General features: G+C 40.1%; 2 long non-coding RNA genes and 1 pseudogene across 7 annotated transcripts; 2 read left to right on the top strand and 1 right to left on the bottom strand.

Moving 5' to 3' along the window:
* Positions 1–4,623: 4,623 nt before the first annotated feature.
* Positions 4,624–12,208, top strand: LOC110498827 (uncharacterized). Of its 6 annotated transcripts, XR_005037905.2 has the most exons (7): positions 4,650–4,949; positions 6,951–7,028; positions 7,733–7,817; positions 8,581–8,614; positions 10,184–10,304; positions 11,536–11,665; positions 11,773–12,208. It is a non-coding gene; the product is annotated as an uncharacterized LOC110498827 (long non-coding RNA). The 6 variants fall into 6 exon arrangements; XR_005037903.2 differs by lacking the exon at positions 8,581–8,614 and having other exon boundaries at positions 4,634–4,949; XR_016489286.1 differs by lacking the exon at positions 6,951–7,028.
* Positions 12,209–17,373: 5,165 nt separating this feature from the next.
* Positions 17,374–20,491, top strand: LOC118942029 (uncharacterized). The gene is made up of 4 exons (XR_005037902.2): positions 17,374–18,312; positions 18,538–18,701; positions 18,842–19,019; positions 19,127–20,491. It is a non-coding gene; the product is annotated as an uncharacterized LOC118942029 (long non-coding RNA).
* A 131-nt stretch (positions 20,492–20,622) lies between these two features.
* Positions 20,623–22,140, bottom strand: LOC149973632 (uncharacterized; annotated as a pseudogene).
* Positions 22,141–22,370: the final 230 nt, after the last annotated feature.

Raw genomic sequence — 22,370 nt, 5'->3', positions numbered from 1 at the left:
TTACGTAGGCTAGTATCAAACTTTGCTTTGGTCAGGGTTGTGGAAGCTCTGTAGGCACAGTGATTTGAGCTATCTGATTGGCCAGTGCAGTAGGCACACTCAATTTAGCCACAGATCTCCCAGTCCGCCGGGTAGGCATTTAATTAGTCTAAATTAAATGGTTAAAAATGGGAACACTTTGCAGGGCTTCTGAATTAAGTGTATCTACCGCCAACAGCACAACACAAATATAAAAATAAGGAGCGCAAGCCTTTAGCACAGACTTTATCGTTGTCTTTTCTATAGAAATGTTTGGTGATTGACTAGGAATGTCTTTGAGATCAAACAGTTGATTGCGATCGACCGGTTGTTGACCACTTCATTACAATATGTCATATTATAGTTTTATGTATGAACTATAGCAGTCAGATCAATGTATCAGCAACATTTGAATACTAAAGGTAAATTGGTAAAAGTCAACAAAACAGTGTAGATCTATGTAATGACTTGACAATTGGTGAACAGGCAAAGACAATTATACATTTTTTACAACGCAATACAGATCACTGCACATAATGTACCATACACAGTATAGACAAGGCATTCACACAATTCACATCAATAACAGGTAAAAGATACAATAAAATAGACAGTATAAAGTAGGCTTGGGCGGTATACTGTATGTACCGTATACCGGAGTATTTGGAAATAGCCACGGGATGGTTTTTCAAATTTTTTAATCATTTTTTTTTTCACCTTTATTTAACCAGGTAGGCTAGTTGGGAACAAGTTCTCATTTACAACTGTGACCTGGCCAAGATAAAGCAAAACAGTGCAACAAAAACACCAACACAGAGTTACACATAAACAAACATACATTCAATTGCACAATAGAAACATCGATGTACAGCGTGTGCAAATGTAGAAGAGTAGGGAGGTAAGGCAATAAATAGGCCATAGAGGCGAAATAATTACAATTTAGCGTTAACACTGGAGTGATAAATGTGCAGATGATGATGTGCAAGTAGAGATACTGGGGTTCAAAATAGCAAGAAGATAAATAACAATATGGGGATGAAGTAGTTGGGTGTGCCATTTACAGATGGGCTGTGTATAGGAACAGTGATCGGTAAGCTGCTCTGACAGCTGATGATTCAAGTTAGAGAGGGAGATATAAGTCTCCAGCATCAGTGATTTTTGCAATTCGTTCCAGTCATTGGCAGCAGAGAACTGGAAGGGAAGACGGCCAAAGGAAGTGTTGGCTTTGGGGATGACCAGTGAAATATACCTGCTGGAGAGCGTGATCCGGGTGGGTGTTGCTATGGTGACCAGTGAGCTGAGATAAGCAAAGACTTACCTAGCAAAGACTTATCGATGACCTGGAGCCAGTGGGGTTGGCGACGAATATGTAGTGAGGGCCAGCCAACGAGAGCATACAGGTCGCAGCGGTGGGTAGTATATGGGGCTTTGGTGACAAAACAGATGGCACTGTGATAGACTATAGTGCCTTGCGAAAGTATTCGGCCCCCTTGAACTTTGCGACCTTTTGCCACATTTCAGGCTTCAAACATAAAGATATAAAACTGTATTTTTTTGTGAAGAATCAACAACAACACAATCATGAAGTGGAATGACATTTATTGGATATTTCAAACTTTTTTAACAAATCAAAAACTGAAAAATTGGAAGTGCAAAATTATTCAGCCCCTTTACTTTCATTGCAGCAAACTCTCTCCAGAAGTTCAGTGAGGATCTCTGAATGATCCAATGTTGACCTAAATGATAAATACAATCCACCTGTGTGTAATCAAGTCTCCGTATAAATGCACCTGCACTGTGATAGTCTCAGAGGTCTGTCAAAACCGCAGAGAGCATCATGAAGAACAAGGAACACACCAGGCAGGTCCGAGATACTGTTGTGAAGAAGTTTAAAGCCGGATTTGGATACAAAAATATTTCCCAAGCTTTAAACATCCCAAGGAGCACTGTGCAAGCGATAATATTGAAATGGAAGGAGTATCAGACCACTGCAAATCTACCAAGACCTGGCCGTCCCTCTAAACTTTCAGCTCATACAAGGAGAAGACTGATCAGAGATGCAGCCAAGAGGCCCATGATCACTCTGGATGAACTGCAGAGATCTACAGCTGAGGTGGGAGACTCTGTCCATAGGACAACAATCAGTCTCGTATATTGCACAAATCTGGCCTTTATGGAAGAGTGGCAAGAAGAAAGCCATTTCTTAAAGATATCCATAAAAAGTGTCGTTTAAAGTTTGCCACAAGCCACCTGGGAGACACACCAAACATGTGGAAGAAGGTGCTCTGGTCAGATGAAACCAAAATTGAACTTTTTGGCAACAATGCAAAACGTTATGTTTGGCGTAAAAGCAACACAGCTGAACACACCATCCCCACTGTCAAACATGGTGGTGGCAGCATCATGGTTTGGGCCTGCTTTTCTTCATCAGGGACAGGGAAGATGGTTAAAATTGATGGGAAGATGGATGGAGCCAAATACAGGACCATTCTGGAAGAAAACCTGATGGAGTCTGCAAAAGACCTGAGACTGGGACGGAGATTTGTCTTCCAACAAGACAATGATCCAAAACATAAAGCAAAATCTACAATGGAATGGTTCAAAAATAAACATATCCAGGTGTTAGAATGGCCAAGTCAAAGTCCAGACCTGAATCCAATCGAGAATCTGTGGAAAGAACTGAAAACTGCTGTTCACAAATGCTCTCCATCCAACCTCACTGAGCTCGAGCTGTTTTGCAAGGAGGAATGGGAAAAAATGTCAGTCTCTCGATGTGCAAAACTGATAGAGACATACCCCAAGCGACTTACAGCTGTAATCGCAGCAAAAGGTGGCGCTACAAAGTATTAACTTAAGGGGGCTGAATAATTTTGCACGCCCAATTTTTCAGTTTTTGATTTGTTAAAAAAGTTTGAAATATCCAATAAATGTCGTTCCACTTCATGATTGTGTCCCACTTGTTGTTGATTCTTCACAAAAAATACAGTTTTATATCTTTATGTTTGAAGCCTGAAATGTGGCAAAAGGTCGCAAAGTTCAAGGGGGCCGAATACTTTCTCAAGGCACTGTATACAGAGAAAATAGTCAGCCTGAGGATTGAACCCTGTGGCACCCCATAGAGACTGCCAGAGGTCCTTGACAGCAGGCCCTCCGATTTGACACACCAAACTATATCTGAGAAGTAGTTGGTAAGCCAGGCGAGGCAATCATTTGAGAAACCAAGGCTGTCGAGTCTGCCAATAAGAATGCGGTGATTGACAGAGTCGAAAGCCTTGGCCAGGTCAATGCTACACAGTACTGTCTTTTATCGATGGCGGTTATGATATTGTTTAGGACCTTGAGCGTGGCTGAGGTGCACCCATGACCAGCTCGCAAACCAGATTGCATAGTGGAGAAGGTACGGTGGGATTCGATCTGTCGGTGATCTGTTTGTTAACTTGGCTTTGGGGTATTCAGGTCGAAAGCATGGCCAGATGTAGAAAAATGCTTATTGAAATTCTCGATTATCGTGGATTTATCGGTGGTGACAGTGTTTCCTACCCTCCGTGCAGTGGGCAGCTGGGAGGAGGTGCTCTTATTCTCCATGGACTTTAGTGTCCCAAAACTTTTTGGAATTAGTGCTACAGGATGTAAATTTCTGTTTGAAAAAACTAGCCTTAGCTAGCCTTAACTGACTGTATATTGGTTCCTGACTTCTCTGTAAAGTTGCATATCGCGGGGGCTATTCGATGCTAATGCAGAACGCCACAGGATGTTTTTGTGCTGGTCAAGGGCAGTCAAGTCTGGGTGAACCAAGGGCTATATCTGTTCTTAGTTCTACATTTTTTTTGAATGGGGCATGCTTATTTAAGATGGTGAGGCAAGCACTTTTAAAGAGCAACCAGGCATTCTCTACTGACGGGATGAGGTCAATATCCTTCCAGGATATTCTTACTGTAGTCCACTCGTGACCGGTCATGTTGTACAGCGCCTGAATAGCATAATGGTCTAAGACACTACATAGCAGTGCAAACTGTGTTGTTACAGATGCTGGTTCAATACCTGTGCTGGCCTCGACTGGGAGACCCACGGGGTGGCTTTGTAAATTAAAACCAAATCTTCCAATCCTCTATATGTAATTATTGGTGGAGAGTCACGTCATATTTTTCAAAATTCTGTAGGCCTGCCGTAGGTGACATGAGTCTCACCGGTGTTGAGTAATGTGCTGTTAAAAGCGGTGAAGGTCTTATTTATTTAAAGAGCATATTGAATTTAGAAGTCATTGGATTTGAAGCAATAGCCTACAACTATTTCAGCATCGTTTCGCGCTGCTCTGAACAAGCATGGGGACTGGTCTTGACAAATCAATGAGATTTTTATTTTGACTGAATCTCCCTTTGGGTATTGGTTAAACTAAAAGTATAGTGTATAAATGTTATGCTCGTAGTGTAACCTTTTATTTAACTAGGCAAGTCAGTTTAACTAGGCTAATTCTTATTTACAATGACAGCCCACTCCATCCTCCCCATCTGCCAGGGATTCTTTTGCTCAAGGGCCCTAAACAGTTTCCCATGCATTGTCAATGGGGTTTGTAAACCAACACGGATGTGATAGAATTCTGGCCACATGCTGACTCAGTGGCGCTCCTCAATGCAGGACGTGGGGGTGACGAGGGACGCACACTGTAAACAGGAATAGGTGCAACACCGGTCACTGAGCTGGCAAGCTAAAGTTAGCTAGTTAGTCACATAAATGTACATTCAGCCTGTTAATTATTTCAGTCAGATTTTACGAAGTCAGCATGGCTTAACATAGTTTCTTTCGTTTTTGACCTCGACATTTTTGCTGGATAGATACTGTCATAGCTAACATGCTGGCGCTGCTAGCTAGCTAATGCTAACGTCGCTCAAATCTGGATGCATCACTCTATTTCCGGAGAGAGCAGCATACTGGTAAGGCAACTTTGCTTTCAAACGTTTTAATAATCTGTAAAGTTGTTTTACATACAAGCTAGATAGGTATTATGTTATTCATTTGTTGTTTCTTTGGCGCTAGCTATCACTAGCAAGCTAGGTGGATAATAATGTGGTAACGTTACAATATTACCACAGATTTTTTTTATTTTTTTTGAAAAATATGTTTTATTTTCATTTCACATTCAAATACAAATTCAGTGCATAACGTTGTACAAAACATGGATACTTACAAACAGTATCAAAAAGTACCGTAACAATATAAGAATATCAAAACTCGTAAAAAAAAGTGCTGTTCTGCAGAACCTGACCAGTATTATTGGCCTATATTCAAGATGAACATGCCTCTAACAATCTCCAAAAACAATACAAACAATTCTATAAATAAAAATATATACATATGCCAAAATGCACTCTGGATAAACCTCAGTGTATATCAAATATCTACAAAGGGTTAGTTTACATTTCAATTGTACAATATTACCACAGATATTTCACCGGAGGTATAAATGTGAGACATACTGTTAGCGTTTCCTCTCACTACCAAATGTTGTAGTAAGAGGAAGCCCACTGACATTTTCTCATACATTAAACATTTGATCTCCATACAGTTTTCTGTTTCCAAAACTAGAATCAATAACAAACAGAGTGCACTAAGTTTGGTAGACTTGACTTACCTATTTGTTTATATAGATTACTTTGTTTAGGACGAGTACACTAGATAGTGGGCGTTTTCCTAATGAACGTCATGCATATTCAGTGAGGCACAAATGGTCTTCGTCCTCTTCTTGGCAGTAGCTAACTAGCTGTCCCAAGTAGATATCTAGCTGGCTAGCTAATTCACAACTAAAAAAACAAAACATACTTGGCTTAAATAGCTAGAAATCGATTTCTTTACTAAGTACTCCTTTTGTGAATCAACTTTTTTCATGATAAGAAACATTTGCCATCAATAAATACCTTGTTTACTGTAAAATGGAAGGGAGGAATATCCCTTTTCCAGTTTCCAGATGTTGAAAGGTATTTAATAAATAATAAAGATGCATTTGGAGTAACTATTACATGGTGAGGCACACGTTGTTGACTATGTCATCTGTAGTGTGCTGTATCCATGACTACCCATTGAATCAATCACCAAAGCAATAATCACTGATGGATCAAACATGCTAGCTACCAGTAATGAAACAAATCTATAGCTGGGTTTAACGCAACTAGCATGAGGCAGCATGGCTAGCTAACGTTAGTTTAACAATGTGCCCAGCCATATTACATCCAAGGCCATCCCAGGGTATGCTGCACAATCAAAGAAGCCATCATCTGTTTATTTGGGGGGGGGGGGGGGGGGGGGTTTGTATCATTTTATTTACACAACATGCCTACCATGTTGAAGATGCAAAATATTATTTGTGAAACAAACAAAAAATAAGACAAAAAAATGGAAAACTTGAACGTGCATAACTATTCACCCCCGTAAAGTGAATACTTAAAAAAAAAAAGGCTCACTTTTATTCTCATCTGACCAGAGTACCTTCTTCATATGTTTGGGGAGTCTCCCACATGCCTTTTGGCAAACACCAAACGTGAATTACAGGTTGTAATGCAACATAATAGGAAAAACGCCAAGGTGGATGAATACTTTTGCAAGGCACTGTACATTTATTAAAAGCCTTTTAACATGGTGATAAATATAGAACATATAGACACCATGAAAGTAGAGCATTTGTTCACAACCTGGAAGAACACATTATGCATGCATCCCATGAATAGGAAAATGGCAGAAAGACATACACCATGTGTAGCATTAGAGCAGAGCTTCAACACATCTATCACGTTTCAGAGGGCAGCAACTGAAAATGTTTCATAGAATAAAGTGTGGGTCTTTATTCTAATGTTTCATAAGACAGGATAAAGTGTGGGTCTTTATTCTATAATATGTTCTCCGTTATTGGGGGTGTTGCTAATCAAGCGATGGTTGTTAAGGTGGTGTCTTACAGAGGAGTGCCCGTTTTGATTGAAGATGAGTGTGACGTAGACCCCAGAAGTCTGCAGACTACAGGGGTGAGTCCATATACACTACTGACTATAGCAGGACACAATCCGTAAGAATGTCAGGTCCTCATTTGGGTACTGGTCACAGGAGTAGCAAGAAAGGTTGCCTTTCTGCTGACTTCTAGAGTCTACGTCACGCTCCTCTTACACATACAGAAAGACAAAACAACATGGCTGCTGTTTAAATTAACTGTAGAGTGCTATAAAAAAAATATCTAATATCAGTGTTAAGTCCCTCTTCTCCAAATCTCCAGTCCAACATCTGCATCTAATTTTGAACCTAATTTGAATATGATGACCATGCTTTTTTATTGACGTCACTAAGCCACCTGACTGACCAATAAACGTGACTTTGAAAGGATGTGGTCTATTTTAGTAGAACATCTTTGGTTACTGAATGACAACAATATAACCTTGTTCACTACTAGTTGGCAAGTTGGTTGATATGGGGTGCAGTATGCTAGCGTCGTTGTTATTCGTTGGGTCCCTTGACAAAATGATGTTATTTTTGACTTGGTAAAATAAGCTAATGGTTGTGTGCACTCTCACTATATAGAATTGTGTGGTTTGGTGGCAGATTTTCCCAAGAAAATAAACATATACTGTATATCATCAGCAATTCTCAATCAGATGAGATACAGGGCTAACCCATATTGTATTTCATTCATTCATAAATGTAGACACTAATTATTGTTAATATTCCAATTCTCTAGGCCCTCCATTCCCAACCCTGAAGCCCCAAGTCCCCAGCAGGAAAGACCAGGAAAATGTGTTAGCTTAACTTCCTATTGAGGAAATGTAAGACAACTCAATGTCATATTTAGATTTCATTACTTACATGAATAGAAGCATATACAAACAATCTATCAAATGTATTTTATAAAGCCCATTTTACATCAGCAGTTGTCACAAAGTGCTGAAACGGATACCCAGCCTAAAACCCCAAAGAGCAATCAATGCAGATATAGAAACAATGTGGCTAGGAGAAACTCCCTAGAAAAGCAGGAACCCAGGAAGAAACCTAGAGAGGGAGCAGGCTCTGAGAGGTGGCCAGTCCTCTTCTGGCTGTGCTGGTGGAGATTATAAAAGAGTACAGACATTTAGCCAGATTATTCTTCAAAACGTTTAAACGTTCATAGATGACCAGCGGTGTCAAATAATAGAGGGTTATAGAGGGTGCAATAGTTAAGCACCTCAGGAGTAAATGCCACTTGGCTCTTCATAGCTGAGCATTTAGAGGTTGAGACTAGAGGTCGACCGATTAATCGGAATGGCCTATTAATTAGGGCTGATTTCAAGTTTTCATAACAATCGGAAATCGGTATTTTTGTACACTGATTTGGCCAATTTTTTTTTTTTTTACACCTTTATTTAACTAGGCAAGTCAGTTAAGAACACATTCATATTTTCAATGACGGCCTAGGAACGGTGGGTTAACTGCCTTGTTCAGGGGCAGAACGACAGATTTTTACCTTGTCGGCTTGGGGATTCAATCTTGCAACCTTACAGTTAACTAGTCCAATGCTCTAACCACCTGCCTCTCATTGCACTCCACGAGGAGCCTGCCTGTTACGCAAATGCAGTAAGAAGCCAAGGTAAGTTGCTAGCTAGCATTAAACATCTTAGAAAAAACAATCAATCACAATCACTAGTTAACTACACATGGTTGATGATATTACTAGTTTATCTAGCGTGTCCTGCGTTGCATATAATTGATGCAACGCAAGGGGATGATTTAACAAAAGCGCATTTGCGAAAAAAGCACAATCGTTGCACATCCAATAGTCAATGGTATATGAAATACAAATGGTATAGAGAGAAATAGTCCTATGAATACTATATTAACTACAACCTAAAACCTCTTACCTTGGAATATTGAAGTCTCATGTTAAAAGGAACCACCAGCTTTCATATGTTCTCATGTTCTGAGCAAGGAACTTAAACGTTAGCTTTTTTACATGGCACATATTGCACTTTTACTTTCTTCTCAAACACTTTGTTTTTGCATTATTTAAACCAAATTGAACATGTTTCATTATTTATTTGAGGCTTAATGGATTTTTATTGATGTATTATATTAAGTTAAATTAAGTGTTCATTCAGTACTGTTGTAATTGTCATTATTACAAATAAAATAAAAAAAATCTGCCGATTAATCGGTATCGGCTTTTTTTTGGTCCTCTAATAATTGTTATCGGTATCAGCGTTGAAAAATCATAATCGGTCAACCTCTAGTTGAGACAGTAGGTCCGGTAGAGAGAGACAGGATCAAATAGCGGGTCTGGGATAAGTTAGTACCTCCGGTGAGCCTTGAGCAGGTCAGGGTTCTCCATAGCTGCAGACAGAAACAGCAGAGACTGGATCAGCAGCACGACTAGGTGGACTGGAGACGGGGACAGCCAGGTAGTCCTGAGGCCAGGTAGTCCTGAGGCATGGTCCTGGAGCTCATGTCCTGCATCCTTTATTTCACTTGAGTCTAGACTAAGCCCTAGAGGTTTGTAACTTCACATGATTTAGCCAACTTGTCAATCCAGATCTGAATATTTGATATCCTTTTTACTGTACTCTGTTTATAAGTAATTATAGCTAATCACTGATTGGCCTACTACACGAATGTGGTCAGGTTGACACCTCTAAGTCATAACACAGAACACACACACACACATGAGATTGCAAGAGCAAGTACATTGGGCAGTTGGGAAAATGAAGTCACACGCAGACTTAATTAATTTGTTGTATTGTATTTATTATGGATCCCCATTAGCTGCTGCCAAGACAGCATTACTCTTCTTTGGGTCCAAAATTAAGGCAGTTGTACAATTTTAAAAACATAACAATACATTCACAACACATTAAGCGTGTGCCCTCAGGCCATTACTCTACTACCACATATCTACAACACAAAATATTTGTCTACGTGTGTGTACAGTGCGTATGTTATCGTGTGTATGCATGTGTCTCTTCACAGTCCCCGCTCTTCCATAAGGTGTATTTTTATCTGTTTTTAAAATCAAATTTTACTGCTTGCATGAGTTACTTGATGTGGAATAGAGTTCCATGTAGTCATGGCTCTATGTTCTACTGTGCGCCTCCCATAGTCTGTTCTGTTTAGGTTAGTGTGTAGTCAAGGTTTTGTCATACATTTTATTGTGGCCATTTTTCAGATCTGCCAACCTGCTCGGTGGGTGACAGGTAACTGTCTTTCCACCAAGCTGTTCACTTCCTGGAGTGGCACGCTGGAACTTCCAGAGGCTTGTAGACCTGAAGCAGTGTGATGTGGTCCAGGTAATTATCAAACTCACTCAATCACTCACTTTGTTTTGTTGTATAATTATTTTAACTTAAGGAATATTTCCTTAAGTTAAAATAATTATACAACAAAACAAAGTGACTCTCTTTTATATTTGACACCCCTATTAGCTCAACCACAGTCTTCACAGCTGTAGTCGTCTGCCCCTGCATCTGCTACCCCAGGTGATGCAGGTCATTATCACATATATGTATACACACATGCACTCTCCCCCTCACTTGGGGCTCTATTCAATCACGTCCACTTTAGCTGACATCCACATAGTGGTTGTTTTGGTGGTGTCTGAGGGGGAACTGTGTTAAAGCTGTCAAATCCACATTGTGGTTGTTTTGGTGGTGTCTGAGGGGGAACTGTGTTAAAGCTGTCAAATCCACATAGTGGTTGTTTTGGTGGTGTCTGAGGGGGAACTGTGTTAAAGCTGTCAAATTCACATTGTGGTTGTTTTGGTGGTGCCTGAGGGGGAACTGTGTTAGAGCTGTCAAATCCACATAGTGGTTGTTTTGGTGGTGTCTGAGGGGGAACTGTGTTAGAGCTGTCAAATCCACATTGTGGTTGTTTTGGTGGTGTCTGAGGTGGAACTGTCAAATCCACATAGTGTTTGTTTTGGTGGTGCCTGAGGTGGAACTGTGTTAGAGCTGTCAAATCCACATAGTGGTTGTTTTGGTGGTGTCTGAGGTGGAACTGTGTTAGAGCTGTCAAATCCACTTAGTGGTTGTTTTGGTGGTGCCTGAGGGGGAACTGTGTTAGAGCTGTCAAATCCACAAGAATCTCCTGGAATTATACCTACCTTGCCATTGGCTGCATGGATTCGCATTAACAAACATCTCATGCAGCCCTGTTCACAAGTTAGAACATTGAAATGTGAGATTAAATCTACACCTCGATTAGGCTGGTAGAAATCCTCATTATTTAGTTTAATGATTTTGAATTTGAGTGACATTATTTCTATATAACCTACACTTTCTCGTTCAGAACTTGTAACGAGAACAGGACGGGTGTGGTTTTGTGACAATGATCAAGAGCTGCTGCTTACGGATTTGACAGATCCAACGCAGTTACACCTCAGACACGGCCAAAACATCAGCTATGCAGTGTCGGCTATCGCCGGTTAACACTTGATCTGATTGAATCTAGGCCTTACACTCATTCAGTCTGTTTAATTGTATGATTACTGTCAGTTAAGAAAATTGTGCCCATCTATTTTAGATCTGCCACCCCCCAGTTCAGCTGCAGTCACAGTAGTCCTCTGCTGTGGTATTTAATTTACCGGCTGCACCAGTTCCTACAACACTGGCCGTGAAGGGAGAAACTTTGGAAGATTCCTAGATGGATGCAGGTAATTCAGAATTATATTACATATGCTCACTCACACCAACAGATGTACACACAGTTATGTTGTTGAGCTGTTTACTTACTGTCACTTTGCATCTCCACCACTGCCAGACAGCCTCACCCAAAAGTGCATACACTGGGTCTATCAAGACTGACAAGCAGAGATGGGTGGCTGACAAGGAAAAATAAAACAACATGCCCTCACACACATTATCCACATTGTAAATACGTTGTAATTGTTTATTTAATCTTTGCTCCATTTTATTTTAGGATTGGAGATATCTACTCCTACATGTCCATTCTCAATATCTACATAATTACTCTAAATATCTATCAAATCAGTGTAATTGACAATATTGTAAAAGACTGTGGCTTAATGTGTACAGTTAGAGGAAATTCTGTGTGCTTTTTTCTGAATTGAAAAACATGTCTCTCTCACACACACACATTGTGTCTAATTGAAATACATTGTAATAACTTGTTTATTTCATGTATGCTCCATTTTATTTGAGGAAAATATCTACAATAAAGTACATTCACAGTTAAAGCAATGTCTTTGGTTTGTTGGATATTTCTCTGAATACAATGTGTGACCAGAAGGAAGTCGGCAGACCTGCAACCCTTGGACTGTGTAGGTTTTGTCATCTGGACCTGAAAAATAAAGGGATAGGTAGGGAGGAAGAGTGCAGTTTAAAGGTTTATCATTAATAATTGACACAATTCTATAATTAATTCATATTAGAATAATAATACATAATAGAGTGACCAATAGTTACTGTGATTGTTGAGTGTTTTATTTACTCAATCAAGCCCCAAGGAGGGATTGAACCGTATCTCAAAAGCAGCAGAACATGTCAAATATGGTCACCAAAATGTCCATTACGACTATACACGACTGGCCCCCGCGCACGACACGGGGATTCTTTAGCTAAATTGCCCAGCACTGTAGCCTCATCCCAACCGTCACATTGTACACCACCATACAATGGGGAGAACAAGTATTTGATACACTGCCGATTTTGCAGGTTTTCCTACTTACAAAGCATGTAGAGGTCTGTAATTTTTTTATCATAGGTACACTTCAACTGTGAGAGACAGAATCTAAAATCCAGAAAATCACATTGTATGAATTTTAAGTAATTAATTTGCGTTTTATTGCATGACATAAGTATTGGATCACCTACCAACCAGTACGAATTCCGGCTCTCACAGACCTGTTAGTTTTTCTTTAAGAAGCCCTCCTGTTCTCCACTCATTACCTGTATTAACTGCACCTGTTTGAACTCGTTACCTGTATAAAAGACACCTGTCCACACACTCAATCAAACAGACTCCAACCTCTCCACAATGGCCAAGACCAGAGCAGTGTAATGACATCAGGGATAAAATTGTAGACCTGCACAAGGCTGGGATGGGCTACAGGACAATAGGCAAGCAGCTTGGTGAACTGCCTCCATCTATTCTGCCAGAATGCCTTAGTGTATGTCCAGGCTGTATCAAATCCGGCTGTTATTGGGAGTCCCATAGGGCCGTGCACAATTGGCCCAGCGTCGTCTGGGTTTGGCCGGGGTAGGCCATCATTGTAATTAATAATTTTCCCTTTACTGACTTGCCTAGTTAGATAAAGGTTAAATAAAAACTGTAAATAGTAGAACCTATTTTTAAAACCTCTTTTAAAGTTGGTTTTGTTGCATAAACTGTGAATTTGATAGTTTTGATATTATGATTGTCTGTTTCATATCTGCAAGCAGTTCCACTTTAAACTTTAGGTCACCAATTACTTTGTGTGCTAAACGTGAAATATTTTTTTTTGCAATGGGAAGTAATAGTTGTACATTTAGATTTAAATGCTTAATGGTTGTGTTTTTGTATTCTCATGAGTGGAACCTACTGGCTTATTATGTCTGAGTTCATGGACTGCTTTACCTTTAACATGCTGTGTGAATGCCGTCTTTCCACTGGCCCTATGTAGTGGTGCCTGGAGAAGTGGGTACACTCAAATTTTGTCAAATTTTTTTTGACAAAATAATTCCCCAAAAAGAAAAAGATTATTCAACTAAAGATCCTAAAATCTCATAAGAAATTACTGAACTTGTGTTTTTTATGTAACAGTAATGTTATATACTATGCTTTTATATTTGGTTCTGTTATGTAGAATACTAATGAATCATTATGTGATCTTCCAAGACGTTCATTCATCTAACTTGACTAAATGTGCACTATTGTGAGAAGTAGTAGAGTGAAGCTCAAGTGCCTCTGGCAGCACTACACCCCTGCTCCTGCAGCACTGAACAAATAATTTTTGCCTTGTGCAAAATTTGGTGATGCAGAAACGAGAGACCACGTGTGCCCCTGTTTTATGAAAATCTGGGACTATTTTGCAAAGGAAATTATTCTGGTTGGTCTCATTGAATGTAAAACAGGAAGGGAGGCTTTTAAAACGGGGTTGGTTGAAGGAGCAGCAAATATGTTGATTGAACAACTAATGGCTTATATTGTGCAAAATTACCTTACATCTTTTAGTCTAATATGGCGAAGTGTTTAACAAAGACCAGTACCCCATCCTTACTACACACTACATATACAAAAGTATGTGGACACCCCTTCAAATTAGTGGATTTTGCTATTTGAGCCAGGTTGCTAACAGGTGTATAAAACTGATCACACTGCCATGCAATCTCCATAGACAAAAATTGACCTTACAAAGAGCTCAGTGAATTTCAACGTGGCACTGTCATAGGATGCCTCCTGGGTGAGGATCCAAGGCTCCGATCAGTGTAGCAATGACGATAGCCAGACCACCTCTCTCCCACAGAAGAGGGGAGGGGGCTGGGCCAGTTTTGACACTTTAACACTGTCATAAATTAGGCAGGAGGTGAATCTCCGTTTTACTCTTCAGTATTACTAAAGTATTACTATTACTATTGGAGCAATATTTCTAAGATATGAATGTTAAGAATGGTCAGTGGGGATTTAAAGAACAATTGTGTCACATTGTTTGTTTATTATTTTGTGATGACATTAAGAATGGTAACAAGAAAATACTGTAACTTGGAAAGTGTATTGATTTCTCTGTCATGTGTACATCTAAATGTTGTATAAAATATATGATTCAAGATGATGGTATTTTTGTTATGATATGATTGTGATTTTAGTTTTGTAATGAGAATTGTTTTTCATTTAAACTATGCACAGTGACTAGACACGCACCAAATAAGGTCAGAGAGCTTGTCAGCGTGATGGAACCACTTTTTCAACCAGAATGCTTAAAAGGACTGGCTAATAATTAACATAGCATACCAGAAGACGCGAAACCGTTGTCCACACGTTGAAACACTCAACCTCCGTGCTAGATGAGAAGATAACCTCACCTACGAGACCAGAAAAGCGTGGAGTGATCGCTACATGTTGTAAATGGTTAAAACTTGGAACCTCGACACGAGGTGAAGATAGCCTCACTTTGAAGCATGTAAAGTGCTTCAAACTCTGACTAAAGACACGAGGTGGGAAGGAGAAAATCCCATCTCAGACAATAATTGGTGCATCTTAAAATCTGCTTTGAAAACAGCCCATACATGCCAGAACAACTAAGGACATTGTCGATCCCTTCCCCATAGAAGGATTTATTGGTTTCAACAAAGATAGACGACGGACAAAGACATCCACACGTAAATCCTTATCCCAAAATGGGTGATGGTTCGTGTGCAAGGTATATGATTAATGTCCTATAATGTATCCATGATAAGTGTTATTTTCCTCTCTACCCCCTCCCCCCCTCCATTTATGTTGTAACAAGCCATCATATCTTGCCAGTCCACTAGGGACTTTAGTCTCTGATATGAGGTAATGATTAATAAGTGACTGTTATCAATATATAACTGTTATCAATATATAGTTAATTCATTGTTACATGATTCATTTAATTGGGTAACAATTGAACAGTTATTGGATTGAATAAATAAATTATCAGATTAATGAAAGTCACATCACGACAGTGTTGCATTGAAAGTGGCTAATATTGCGTTGATTCGATCACAATTGCCACAGTAAAGGGAAACGTTGATAGTGTTAACAGGAAAAGCTCTAGAACAGTGGTCACCAACCTTTTCTGAGTCAAGATCACTTTGAGTCAAAATGCAAGCTGAGATCTACATAAGCCTATGCAACATTAACCAGCTGTACTGGAGCAATGAGGTTTGTGCAGTAAGATATAGGCCCAATACATTATCACTGCATATTTGCTTTGTTTGAATTGACCTGCCAATGCATTGTTGTTCGGGCCATTTAAAAAAATATATATTTCAGCATTTGAGGTAGGCTATATGATCACACTGGTAATAGACCCGTCGTGAAGCACAGCTTAGTGTGCATACATTTTTAAATGATTTGCTTTTTATTTTACTCTGCTGATGTTGCCTGCATCTGATGGTCAGTCTCACTGTGTCATGATAGTGTTCTAATTCCCTATTTATATGGCCACCGTCTCTTACACCAGTCATTTATTTTGTGTCCCCTGACCAGTATTCATGGATACAGCTCTCAGATGATAAACATATGGTCCTTGCTATTCCGCCTCTTTTGGACATCCCTATCCAGTTGAATTTTGACATTTAAAATGGTTAAGGTTAGGTATTTAATTTGGTTATGTGTAAGGTTAGGGTGGGTAAGGGTTAAGGTTAGGGTTATGCTTTAGAGTAGGGATGTCCCAAGGTCCAGCAAATTACATTCGGCCACTCATGGTGTGCAGTGGCGTGTGAAAGTATTCACCCCTCTTGGCATTTTGTTGCCTTACAAACCCCCCCAAAATCTATTTTAATTCCAGGTTGTATCATTTGATTTACACAACATGCCTACCACTTTGAAGATGCAAAAATGTTTTTATTGTGAAACAAACAAGAAATAAGACAAAAAACTGAAAACTATTCACCCCCGTAAAGTGAATACTTTGTAGAGCCACCTTTTTCAGCAATTACAGCTGCAAGTCTCTTGGGGTATGTGTCTATAAGCTTGGCACATCTAGCCACTGGGGTTTTTGCCCATTCTTCAAGGCAAAACTGTTCCATCTCCTTCAAGTTGGATGGGTTCCGCTGGTGTACAGATTCTCAATTGGTTTGAGGTCTGGGCTTTGACTAGGCCATTCCAAGACATTTAAATGTTTCCCCTTAAACCACTTGAGTGTTGCTTTAGCAGTAAGCTTAGAAATTGAATTGTCCTGATGTAAGGTGAACCTCCATCCCCGTCTCAAATCTCTGGAAGACTGAAACAGGTTTCTCTCAGGAATTTCCCTGTATTTAGCGCCATCCATCATTCCTTCAATTCTGACCAGTTTCAAGGCCCTGCCGATGAAAAACATGCCCACAGCATGATGCTGCCACCATGCTTCACTGTGGGGATGGTGATGAGAGGTGATGGGTTTGAGTCAGACATAGCCAAAAAGCTCAATTTTAGTCTCATCTGACCAGAGTACCTTCTTCCATATGTTTGGGGAGTCTCCCACATGCCTTTTGGAAAACACCAAACGTGTTTTCTTATTTTTTCTTTAAGAAATTTCTTTTTTCTGGCCACTCTTCCGTAAAGCCCAGCTCTGCGGAGTGTATGGCTTAAAGTGGTCCTATGGACAGATACTCCAATATCCACTGTGGAGCTTTGCAGCTCCTTCAGGGTTATCTTTGGTCACTTTGTTGCCTCTCTGATTAATACCCTCCTTGCAGGGGTATTAATCAGAGTTTTGGTGGACGGCCCTCTCTTGGCAGGTTTGTTGTGGTGCCATATTCTTTCCATTTTTTAATAATGGATGTAATGGTGCTCTGTGGGATGTTCAAAGTTTCAGATATTTTTTTATAACCCAACCCTGATCTGTACTTCTCCACAACTTTGTCCCTGACCTGTTTGGAGAGCTCCTTGGTCGTCATGGTGTCGCTTGCTTGGTGGTGCCCCTTGCTTAATGGTGTTGCAGACTCTGTTGCCTTTCATAACAGGTGTGTATATATACTGAGATCATGTGACACTTAGATTGCACACAGGTAGACTTTATTTAACTAATTATGTGACTTCTGAAGGTAATTGGTTGCACCAGATCTTATTTAGGGGCTTCAAAGCAAAGGGGGTGAATATATGTGCACGCACCTATGGAACGCCCTTTGGGTCTTTGCGTGCCAAAAAGATACATGTCAAATAACACTATTTGACGCGTCAAATAACAATATGTAAACTATATGCAAATGTTGGCCAATCAATATATGAACAACTTCTCATTCATCATCACCAACAAACCTTGAAAACATGAGACTGCTTTTTACGTTTTGCCAGCCAAGTGCAACCACCTTTACAACCACCCCAGGAGGATCGGGTGGTTCAAATGTAGGATTAATTTTGCTAGGTTAGGTAATACCTGGCAAAATCAACATTAATCGGCACATCTACCTAGTAATGTTAGCTAGCTAATGATTGCAACAGCTACCGTGAGGTGCGCATCGATTATGCTGAGTGTCATTATTGTAACTTTTATAACGTTTGCACATGTCAGATTTCAATCGTTCAGGAGACAGAATAATGCTGGAGTCCAAAAGCGGCAAACCGGGAGAAGCAGGCTGATAACTATGAGGGTTTGCCTCATCGCTGACCCTACCATCCGGCAGCTGAACAGGATAGGTACATTTTCCATATATCCTTGTAATACATGAGGATACAGTGCAATGCACAGTGCTTGCTTTGTAAGTAAGCTAGGTGGGAATCTATCTTGTGATTAAACAGACTTATTGAAGGTTATTTTACTGATGTAAAGATCATGGACTGTTTCCCTGTTTTATATTAGGATACTTTTTATAATATTTAAATCATGTTTCCATACCTCAGTATCTTTATCCTGTCTGGCAGATCAAAGTGCCCTATGGTCAGGAGGAGAGCAGCTTTTTGGGGGGAAAACATTCCCCCAGATGAATACAAATTAAGACAGGAGGAGGAGGCTCGTTCCCCTACAAAAAAAGGATTGTGTGGTTGAATTGGTGGCTCAACAATTTGTCCAAGGTGGTCTTGGAGCAGTAAGTCAACTCTGTCATAAATTTGTGAAGTACTTGTCATTACCTTTTTAATCAATCCACCCCCCTCTAAATCAATACACATCACTATATTGTCATTAACACCTATTTTAAATATACATACTGTCTCTAAACCATAACAGGTTGAAATATGGTCTCAACTCTCTTGGGCTGCTCGAGGCATTGGGGAACCATCCGGACAGCTTCCGAGCACTCCATAAAGCCTCCCACTGCCAGGGACCTGTGGGACCTGCTTAAAGTAACCTATTCCATACCTGGCGGCAACCGGCCATGTTTGGAGAACGACACCATCGGCCACAGGTACAACTGGCTGGCTGAGGTGCAAGGTAAAATAGTAAATTGTTCCAGTTTATCGGTAACTGTATATTATTCAATTTTGTGATTGAAATGTTTTGCTGTGTACTCAGATGGAGAATGTCCTCCTCTAACAGTGGCGATGGTGTTGGAGTTTGCTACTGGGGCAACGGTGGTGACACCCCTTGGGTTTGAGGACACCCCGACCATCGAATTCCTCCACACAGCGCGAGGGCGTCTCGCTAGGCAGCAGAATAAAAAGTACCTAGAGGCAAACACGTGTGCTGTGACACTAAGACTCCCTCTTCATAGCCCCTACAATGCCTTTAGGGAATTCATGACCTCCGGTATTGTGAATTCCCCAGATTTTGGTGTTGCATAAAAACATTTTTACGATTTACGATTTTACAATTGTATCTTGTAGCACTAAACTACAGTAGCAATTGAGTGTTTGAAAATGTAACTGGACATCAACATTTAAGCATTTATCTACTTACATCTGTATTGTTTGTACAGTACATTCGGAATGTATTCAGACCCCTTTACTTTTTCCACATTTTATTATGCTACAGCCTTATTCAGAAATGGATACAATAATGTTTTACCCTCATCAATCTTCACACAATACCCCATAATGACAAAGCAAAAACAGGTTGACATTTTTGCAAATGTATAAAAAAAGGAAATATGACATTTATGACCCTTTACTCAGTACTTTGCTGAAGCACCTTTGTCAGCGATTTCCCCATAGGCTCTTCTTGGGTATGACACTACATGTTTTATTATTTAATAGATTTTAGAATAATGCTCTAATGTAACAGAATGTGGAAAAAGTCAAGGGGTCTGAATACTTTCCAAATACACTGAATTTCCATATTGGCTGTTATTGTTCACTTTATGATCATTAAAATTAAATTATACAATCCATATTGCTTTTCTTCGTGTTAAGGTTTAGTTTTTTTTTTTTGTTTAACACTTTACTGACACTTCACTAATAACCAATATGCTTTGCTGATATTGACTGAAGTACTGCTGCCATATTGCAGCCAACTCATCCAAATCTGATAATTTGTTCTTAATGTAGGACATCAAATTAACTTCAGCCATTATCATTTAATTAGAACGACATGAAATACGGCTTCCCATCCACTGCATTAAGTGACAGCTCCACTTCTGGGAACTGCACCTTTGTAGTGAAATTTCAAATGCATTGATCTAAGAACTAGATCAATTAGTCCTAGGCTCTCCAACCCTGTTCCTGGAGAGATACCCTCCTGTAGGTTTTCAATTCAACCTCAGTTGTAACTAACCTCATTAACTTATTAAGCAGGTAATTATTAAAATCAGGTGCACTAGATTAGGATTGGAGTGAACCTACAAGACAGTAGCTCTCCAATGTGTCAACAATGTTGTGTTACTAACTGTAATAAGTTGCTGTTAATCACAATTATATAAAATGTAATGGGGGCCGAACCACCAAATCCCTATCTTCATAGTTGTTGTTTTTTAACTATCAAGTGTGCTCCACACATTTTTTTTATTTTAACAATTTATAAAAGTCCTGACTTGGTCATTACAAAAATGTAAGTTCTGTTTTAATAATGCCCATTCAGAAATGTCTGTTGTCCTCCCGCAGCAGGCATGCTCTGAAGGCTCCAATCCAGTGCTTGCAGTAGGCCTCTCCTGGGTCGTGTTGTACTGAGTGGAAGACAAATATTGTGTCAGCAGATGGAATGTTGTGCTAAAGCGCCGCAGAGCAAAATGCAATAACCATAGGTCGTATATCTTAACAGTACCTGACTTTCTCCAAATATGACCAAACAGAATCGTACTGGGATGTGGAAGTACTTAACTTTTGTTAAGGCCACCTGTGTCTAAACTCTGGTCCCCATCCGTTTAGAGTTGAAGATGTCTGTCGTACCTTTCTAGAGACCAAATCATACAGTGTGTGAAAGAGGGGGAATGTTAGTATTATAACGTATAATAGTATTATAAAAATAAACTGATTCAAAGGAATGAGTGGCGCTGAAGATAGTGTCCAATCCCTCATCCCAGTAGGGGAGTATAAGGGGTGTAGTAAGTCAGGTTGGAGTAGGAACAAGTGGCGCTGAAGAAAAACTGCCATAACCCTCTGTAGAATGTCAACTCCCAGGCTGCCTCTGGGGCCTTCCAATGGAATTATTGTCCGCAACAGCTCCATCTGTGTGTTGCTGATGGTGAACTGGATTTGTGGCACAATCACCGCTTCCGACCAATAAAGAGCTGTGGCACCAGTGGTTGAATTTGGGGCGAACAAATCCCTTACTGCTGTCAGATTGGTCCTCTGCATTGCCAGGGAACCGGAGACGGAACAACTGCAGAGGTGACTGCCGTTGTTCAGTCCTCAGCCCATGGTGGTTCCACTGACTGGCAAACACAGCAAGGTCTCTGTTCACCCGTGGCAAGAACACAAAGTGCAATGCCCACAGGTTCACCTCATTGTTGATGTCGATGAACTGCTCCGTCTCTCAAGAAGGTGAACAGGTCATGGTAAACGTTGGAGACTCCATGCCAGACGTCCCCGCTACAGCCACTCTATCCTCTGGTTGTGTGCTCCTTCCTCTGAGGGCACTTCCCCTCTCACACCCCTGAATTGCTCCATGAAGGCACAGATATGGTTGTTTTCACCACCCTGTCACATCTCACCCGGGATGGTACTCCATAGCTGGTGATTGCTGCTTCAAATGACTCCATGACTGTGGCACTCCTGTTGTTGTCAGAGGCCTTCAGAACAAGTCTGCTGTAACCATCCACAGCACCATGGATAATAATCTACCACCTAACAAACAAGATACATTTTTTTTACAAAACCATTTTTTATCTTATAGTGACGCCATTCTGTTTTCATTGATATCAGCTCTTTGATCCTCTCATCCAGCTGATCGTCTGACAACAGTGAGTAGGACCTGAAAAGCTGAAAATGACTAAATACAAAAATAACACAAAAAGACACATAAATCAGGAATGTGATCAAATCTAGAGAGGATGTAGAGATCTCCCTCTTGTGTTACAATTGCTTTATTCAATTACGATAACTTACCTCATGCGACGCTTGACCACAGAGTGCGACATTGAGAACATCTGCCATTTGTCTGATGGTCATATGACAATCTATGAGGAACTCAAGCTGCTCCTTGGTGATGTGATACCTCCTACCCTCCAAAGGCGCTTGATAGGCTACTGATAAAAAAAATACAATAGATAATTACAAAATACACTCCTAAAAACTTTAGGTTAAAAGACTCTTTTTCATTTCACTTCACCAAATTGGACTATTTTGTGTATGTCCATTACATGAAATCTAAATAAAAGTCTATT

This window comes from Oncorhynchus mykiss, chromosome 20 (genome assembly GCF_057628025.1).
Source record: "Oncorhynchus mykiss isolate SJ-2025 chromosome 20, ASM5762802v1, whole genome shotgun sequence".
In the NCBI taxonomy this organism is placed as follows: domain Eukaryota; kingdom Metazoa; phylum Chordata; class Actinopteri; order Salmoniformes; family Salmonidae; genus Oncorhynchus; species Oncorhynchus mykiss.
The sequence above is the reverse complement of the archived record's forward strand: the minus strand, read 5'-3'. Positions and strand labels throughout refer to the sequence as shown.